The following is an 8,751-nucleotide window of genomic DNA, read 5'->3' as shown; positions in this document are numbered from 1 at the left end:
CAAGTGATCTAATCAAATCTAACTTACCAGATTGGCCAGGTAAGTGAGATCAGTGGTGGGGATTTGCCAGTAACTCGTCAATGATTGAATCAATGCGAGTAGCTCCCGCTTAAGAACCACTGGTCAAAACTGCCGAACTTACCTTAGACACCAACCGGTTCATTAGTTTTAATTTTGATCAACTTAGTAAATAGGGCTCCACCGCGTAGTCATGAATTAAGTCCATCTTGGTCTAGTTAAAGACATGGACCCATTCAACTACAACTATTGAAGTTGAGTCTAGAGTATCCTTGACCTAATTTAATTCAATTTTTGATTAGATTTGATCAATTACTCCATTTAGTCTATTTTTTAAGCTAACCTTAGGTCTAACCCAATTATGGACCTAATTCATCTAACCCATTGACCCACAAGTTTATGCAATTGTCTTAGATCTTAATTCATAATTCTAGACCTACTAGACAACACTTAATTCTTTTAATTAAGTACTTGGGCTGATGGGTTAGGGTTTGGCATTTCGAAAACAATTTTCAAATTTTGAAAGATTTTATTTTTTATTCACCAAATGTGTTGACTCATTTCACAAACGGGTCAGCATAATTCATAAACAGCAATCCTATTGCTCATTTCATAACAGAAAATAACTCAAAATAAATCATAATTTTTTTTTAGATCTAATCTAACACATTCATGATAAATTTTATAATTAAGTCCTTTCGCTGCTTCATCGGCATGGGATATAATTGCATTGGCACCCCTACCGCCATAGGAGACCCCATCGAATGGGAAGAGAGGGCCTTTAAATCCTACTTTTCTCCTATGACCGGACGGCCATGGCAACCAACCCAATTAGATTACTTACTACTTGGATCAAGTATATCTAAATATACCAATTTCAAAATTTAAATTTTGAATTTCAAATTTCAAATTTCAAATTTCAAATTTTAAATTTCAAATTTGAGATTTCAACCAAATTTTAATTTTTGAATTTTCAATCTTTGAATTTTAAATTTTAAATTTTGAATTTCAAATTTTAAATTTCAAATTTCAAATTTTAAATTTGAGATTTCAATCAAATTTCAAATTTCAAATTTTGAATTTCAAATTTGAAACTTCTAACAAATTTTAAATTTTAAATTTCAAATTTTTTTTGAATTTTAAATTTTGAATTTTAAATTTTAAATTTAAACTTATAGATTACACCTTAATCTACGCATGCATATGTATATCATATTCTAGAACCATGCTCTGATACCAATTTGTAGCGAAAATTTTGTGCAGGGGCAAAATGATAATTTTAAAACTTTTTTAAAATTATTATTTTATAATAAAATTATTAATTAATCTCATTAATTAATATTAATTAACCCTACACTAGGATCTAAATATGATACAACAGCATACATTTAAATTTGAAATTCAAATTTAAATCAGTAAACCTTTTACAGTACTGTGTTCAGAACACATCACCTTTTGCGGGTAGTCGATCACAGCAATCTGATCACTGTCGGGGGGCTCTGATCGTTATGTCGTAGTCACACAAATATCTGGCCTCTGTGGATCATCCACACGAAGCTCCCGTCTGATCAGCTCCTCACGAATGCTAGTTCGTGATTTCACCATTTTGATGGCAGATGTTGATCGAACTCCTTTGATCAATGTGTGCCGACTCTTTGGATACTCCAGATCATTTGCAAGGTTGCTTGAGAGGCTGATGGATCTCTCCCTAAAATTTGGTGGACTCACGACACTCGTGGCACACCAATCTCACTTCCCAAACCCTAGGTAGAAACCCTAGGGTACACACTAGAAATCCTGCGCTCAATTTTCTTTCTTTTCTTTCTTTTTCTCTCAGAAGGTTTTGGACCTTCACCTTATGCACAAACTTTCCTCACACCCCAAAGTTTCTCTCCTAAAATCTCTACGTACGTCCCACCTTTCTCCTCTTTTTAAAACAATATCGAACGCGTCTTATCCGTGTGAGAGGATAAAGATAAGTGGTTGCACATTTGAATTCAAATCAAATTTGAATTCAAATGCAAAACCAACTCATCCCTATCCACTTGTGCGTGAGAAGAGAAGGGGCGTGAGTTGATTTGTGCATGGAGAGTTTACACGAAAAATATTTTCTCGTGTAAAATATGGGGCGCACAAGATAAGACCATGGCGCATGGATTAGTTGGTTGCTCATTCAAATTCAAACTTTCTTTTGAATTTGAATGGCCAACCAACTTATTTTTATCCAGATATTTGGTGCACAAGGGTGGGCATGGGATGGCTTCTGCGTGGAGAAAATTCATGAGAAGTTGCTTCTCGTGAATTTAAATATGCACAGAAGAAGTGAGATGGCGCAGGGAGAAAAGTCAAGGTGGTTTGAACCTAATTGAGCCAACCTAATCTAAATAGGTTAAGCACAATTAGAATAAATTAAATCTAACTTAATTAAGCTTAATTAGGCTCAATAAAATCCTAATCAAATCAAAAATTAACTAAACCTAATTCCTGATCAAATCAGGGACTAAACCACCTTAGCGATTAGGTCAACATTTAACCTAATCGGGTCAATCCAAACTGAATCCAATTCAATTGAACTTGATCCAAAAATAATTACTCAATCAAATTGAGTTAATTAGTGATCAAATCACTAATTAAATGTCTCATAAATATTGAGTCCAAATCTGATGGGCAATCAGGCATCAGAGACCATCGATATGAAATCCTGATCAAAGAGTTCAAATTTCAAATTCAAAATTTAAAATTCAAAATTTTATCCTCGGTACCCAAAATATGTGAAACTCATGATCAGAGAATCTTAATTCTCAATCATAGAGTCCCAGATACATAAGACTCATAATCAGCCATCTGATCAGAAAGGAACCACTAATGTGTGTGACCCCGCAGGTTCGAACCTAAGTCGGTAGCACAGGAACCAATTCCTATACTAATCGAAGTGACCATCTAGCAATGGTACCCGACAATCGGATAGGTCGAATAATCGTAATCGCAACATTCAGAACCTACGTGAATATGGTTACCGTATAATTCATCCCTTTTGACCCCTGTGTTTAGGACGACTCAGGGTTAAACTGTCAACCCTGATAATATCATCCGAATCGTGCTCAACTCAATTAGTCCTGTGACTCCTCACTAGGACTATCCTGGTCAAGATTTTGCTAAATTGAAATACGACTGTACACAGCTCCTAAACTGGAGTGGTCAATCCCATCTTGACACACGCACCGACAAGTCAAGTACTTGACTACACCCAACAGCCTTCCGTCATTGAATTAGAAATTCAGGTAGTCTAGTGCCTAAGTGCAGTGAGTTTCTTGCAAGTCACCGTGACGGTCTCAGGTCGGAGGGACATTTATACCCATATCCTATCGGAGCAAATCTTGACAGCAGAAATAGCTCCGGAGTTGGTCACGTTCAGTGCAGATGTACCATTACATCTCACCTGTATGCTATAGGAGTGTCTCCACACTCTTTGGTTATGAGGACAACCAACCCATATGGCACACAATGACCTATGCTCGATAAACGTTGTCGTCCTTGGTAACAACGTATCATTTGGTCACGAACATGTTTAAGGACTAAGCGATAAATCCTCCTTTGTCGAGTCTAAATAGTCCTAAAGATTTCACCACAACACAGGAGTTCATTAGAGGATGAAACATTTATGATAAAAAAATACCAAAATAATTTTTATTTATTTATAATTCATGTACTAATACAAAAGGAGCACAACCGTCAACAGGCTGACGATTGGCTTTGGGACACTATTCCCAACAATCACTAGGATGTCTACTTGCTCGTCAATGATTTTCTCGATGCTGCAGTGGTATGAATGATCTTTTAACCTACGATGTATTGGCTATTCATAGCGAGGCTACTTAGTTTGACTGCACGTTTCCTTGATCCCTAGTCAGTTTGATTGCGCGTTCCCTTGATCCCTAGTCATTCGGATTTTTACTGTGTATATTGGCTATAGTAAGTTCAGATTCACTGTTTGAGTAGGATACATCTAAATAGAATCTATCAACTTTGATAGAAAAAAAATTCTATTAGATTCGTAAGACTGATTTTAGGAAGTCTCTGATCAGAGCAAGTGTGAATACCAGAAAAGAGTTTTCATGGAATTCACAAATGAACTTAAATCGAGTCAATCAGCATATGACTAACGATGAAATTTGATGAGTTCTCTATGACTGACGATGGGTTGAAACTATTCAAGCTCATCCCAACAAATATCGTTGATTCAAAAATGATCCTAGTGAGTTCTCACTATCAGATAGAATAGAACCAGAGGGGTCATACACAAAAAGAGCATGACCTGATCAACAGCTTGAATCATATTCAAATTATCAATTAGATTGATGGTTTGAATTTTAAAAACTACTAATTTATAGATATGATAGATTTGGCAACTGCTAATTGTTAGTAGAAAAATTTAATTGTAACTATTGCAATTCAATTGGGCCTGATTAAATTATCGATCAAATTCTAATTAATTTAAATTAAATTTAATTAAATTAAATTTGACTTAATTTAAAGCTAATTAGGTTTAATTATCTAAGTTAGTCTTGAATTTCAATCCTGATTGGATCACATTTGATAGTCTTTCGAATTTGATTCGAATCAAACTCGAATTGAAATCGGATTGAACCCAAATTTGACCCAATTCATCCTAACCACCTGAGCCCATATTCATCTAGGCTTCTCTCTCTATTTTGGCTAAAGAAAAGGAGGTGAGGCATTCACATCTCACGCACATTCTTTCTTGCATGCTTGAGAAAATATAATCGCGTTTCCTTGGTTTCTAGATAAGGATAAGACCAAATTAATTTGAGATTAGTTAAGATAACAATCTTATCTATTGGTTGAGAATTGAAATTTGTGTGGAACTGATATTTTGTCCTATAAAAATAAGAGAGGGAGTATTGGCATGCATAGGAGTTAGATATGCATCTTTCTTTCTTGGTGCCCCAAACCACCTCCACGCCCTCTTGTCTCCTTTCTTTGTTTCCCGATCTCTATACCCCTGTTTCTCTAGATCAGATCTAAGAGAAAGGCTTTAGAGAGAGAGAAGAAAATCAAGAAGAGGTTCTTAAATTTTTTTGATGATTAGGATCAATCCCTAGGATCAAACTACGGGGCTACTTCAAGTGATATAAAGTAAAGGATCTTGATCCAAATCAAGGAACGAAGTCTGCAAGGATGCTAGCACACTGGTGGCTTTGAAGTTCTGATTGAAATCATCTCTATGTGGATACCAGCATAGATTGGGTACTTGCACAGCTCAGATGTGAACTCCGGATATCCGCAGGATCTGAAATAATCAGATATGGAGATCGGATCTCCTGTTCATCTATTTACATTTTTCTTTTCTATTTCGGATTTCAGATTCTTGGTGATATGTTTGTATCAAGATCCAGTGTATGGTTTTCATATCTGATCTGGTATGTTGTTTAAATTAAAAAGTTTTAATTTATTTTATTTTCATTGCACACATAAATCTGATTTATGAAAAATTTTAAAAACACACGTACGAAACTACTGCTTTTTCTAATAGTGATATCAGAGGTAGGTTCTAATACGAACACGTATTATTTTAGATCTGAAATTTAGTTTGTAGAAATTAGATATGAAAATTAGTTAATGGTTGACATCATTTTGATAAATCATTGTCTGAGAATGATGTAGAACATTAATTAATAATAGATCTAAAAATTTATGCATGTTGTAATGTGATTATAAGATTATTTTGGATCTAAAATTATTTCAGATCTGAAATAAATCATCAGCGGTTCAGATCTGAAATTAGTTTCAGATCTGAATACGTTAATTAGGGTTTGGATTAGATCTAAGTTTTGTTGCAGAATTTAATTCATATATATGATTGCATGCATAGATTCAAAGATCTAAATCTTAATCGATTACATATGTGATATGTTAGATTAATCTCTTAGTAGCGTAGTAATCGGATTGGGATAATCATCAAGATCATTCAATCATAAAAGGAAGCAGAAATTAAAGTTCTTCTTTTATCCAATCGACATATTTTCTTATGATATATAGGGTGCCGCTTGTGATGTTTCCTATGAAGATGAATAGTGAATAAAAAATTATATGTGATACATATTCTAGATTTAGATCCTTTTATGTATGTATTATATATGTGTTTTTATTAGTTTTAGATCAAAAAATGATGTATATGATATATAGTTTTTAGTAAATGATCTGAGACTTAATTTTTGCAAAACTCTAGATCCAAAAATTTTGGGATTTGTCTGCATGAAATCTTGAAACTATGGCTGGCACGTCTGTGGAGTTGACTCGATTTTTATTTGAGTCGACTCATTTTTGTTGCAATCGACTCGAGACCCTAGTGAGTCGGCTTATTTACAGATGAGCCGACTCAATTCTGCAGATCGTAGTTTATAGGTTTTTGTTTGTCACAAGTGAGTCAACTCAGTCTCAGAGTCGAGCCGACTTACTGTAACGAGTCGAGTCGAGTACCAAAGCAAGTCGACTCAATTCTACAGATAGAAAATTATATGAGATACAATTTAAATTAGTTTAGATAAAAAATTATTTTGACATCTAAACTAAACACATATTCATAATGTACTTAATTAAAAATTAAGATTTAAAATTAAAAGATCTAAAATTATGAATTTAAGATCTAAATTTTATTGCACAAAATATGAGATTTAGGTATGGGTTGAACAAATTAGGTCAGTGACTTGACTGTGATTAGAATCATTGATTAGTTTAGACTAGTACCCTTATCAATTTGAGTAGTTGATCGAAGCTGATCAATTGTTGATCAAGATTAGGTCAAAGGAGTTCAAAATCGAGTTTAGTTGTAGTTGGTCATATCGATTCATATTTTGATGTGAATTAATTGACTCAATCAAATTTGGCTCAGTGGATCGAGCCCGATTAACTAGGCTAATCAATTTGATTTTAATTGATCAATTAGTGTCTAAGATAAGTTTGGCATTTTGATTCAGGATTTTTAATTGGAAGCATGCTTACCTAGCTAATTCGTTGGTGTCTAAGGCAAGCATCGAATATCCTCCCACCAATCTCATTTATCTGACCAATTTGATCGATTATGAATTGAATAAAGTTGCTTGGTCATTCATGTTCATCCACACCGACTAGGTTAGTCAGACATATGAGATTATGCTGACCTAAACCTGATCGATCAAACATCAGATATGCTGACTTAAAAGAGATCTTAACCTAAATCTTCTCATTAAATATTAAGTCTACTGATCTTCCACTGTTGTAGAGATGCGGGTGCCTTTCTAGAGTTAATTATTTTTGACTGGTCACAGTGGTTTAATTGTATTGAAAAGGTACAATCCCTCTATCAGCATTAGATACCCTAGGATAAAGATGGAGTTGGATCCAATAACTATTAGAGGAGGGATCCAATGATGGCTTTGCGTCTGCTGATGAATGTGGGTCGGGCTTAACTAAGGAGTGTGGTCAATAACTGTTAGGTGAGCCCACATGACTTAAAGACCAAGTCGCTGCAATATGCTTAGAGAAGTATTTGGACAAAGAGTAATCCACGCATTGGTGTTCATCTTACTAATAACTGTTAGGTGAGGTGCATGGCATTAGTGGGACCGCAGCATCCACTAGAAATGTAATTACCGCGTATAGATTTTCGTTTCTCCATCCAAAGAGTATGAGAGACTCAAGAAAATAGTAGAAGCCTTTATTTATTTTTAAAATTTTTAGAATAAATATTTATAAGTACAATCATCTAATTAGAATCTTTATTCTCTGTATTTTATTGTCTCAACTTCCAATCTTCTAGTTTGAATCCTAGATATCAATCATTTAATCAAAACTAATTACATATTCTGACTCAGAAACCTAAGAATTATTCTTACTTTTTGAAAAATTAAGTCATATTCTTGATCAGATTATCCCTATATCATCAACCTGTCCAATCCATAGTCAATGAGCTATACTTAATAAATGACTGGATAATGACAATGAAGTTAGGTGCTATAAATAGGAGTCCATACTTGATGAACTCCAATGCGTGCATCAAGACATGTAGACTACTAACGACATACTGGCTCATCTGTAATAGTTGTGAGGTGATCAGAGTCATACAACGCATGAGATGCATAATGGACAGTTTGTCTATGATCATTGTTTGACAATGATTAAGGACAATGAAGAGCTTAAAAAGCTCGAATGACCACGTACAAAGAATTGCTAGTAGATTTGATCCTACAATCTCTTTCTGATTCATATGGGTAGTTTATGAAACTATCATATGAATAATTAATATAGTATCTTATCTGAATTGATCAATATATTGGTAACAAAGGAACCTGAAAAAGTTCAGAGGTACATACCTGGAAAGCCCAAAGAAACAAAGACATGTCTTTGGAAGGTATATAGAATTACTCAAAACTGATCTTATGATTTTCTCTTCTCTCAGTTAAGTATTAGACTCTTATGCCTATTTATGTACTTCACTACAGGGTCTAAGAGAATGTAGAGGGCTAAGAGAAGGTGAAATAATCCTTCAAGTTGGCAATGACACAAGAGTTGAATTAGGACTGTGAGCACTTAACCTCTATGACTACTATTTGGATCATTTATATGGTGATACATCTATGAACTTATTTGAGTAAATAGTGAATGCCATTAGGTCTGAGAGATCCAGAAATTAAATAAACCTGAAGTATATATATGTGATACCTTATGCTAAGT

Source organism: Elaeis guineensis, chromosome 7 (assembly GCF_000442705.2).
Source record: "Elaeis guineensis isolate ETL-2024a chromosome 7, EG11, whole genome shotgun sequence".
Taxonomy (NCBI): domain Eukaryota; kingdom Viridiplantae; phylum Streptophyta; class Magnoliopsida; order Arecales; family Arecaceae; genus Elaeis; species Elaeis guineensis.
The sequence above is the reverse complement of the archived record's forward strand: the minus strand, read 5'-3'. Positions refer to the sequence as shown.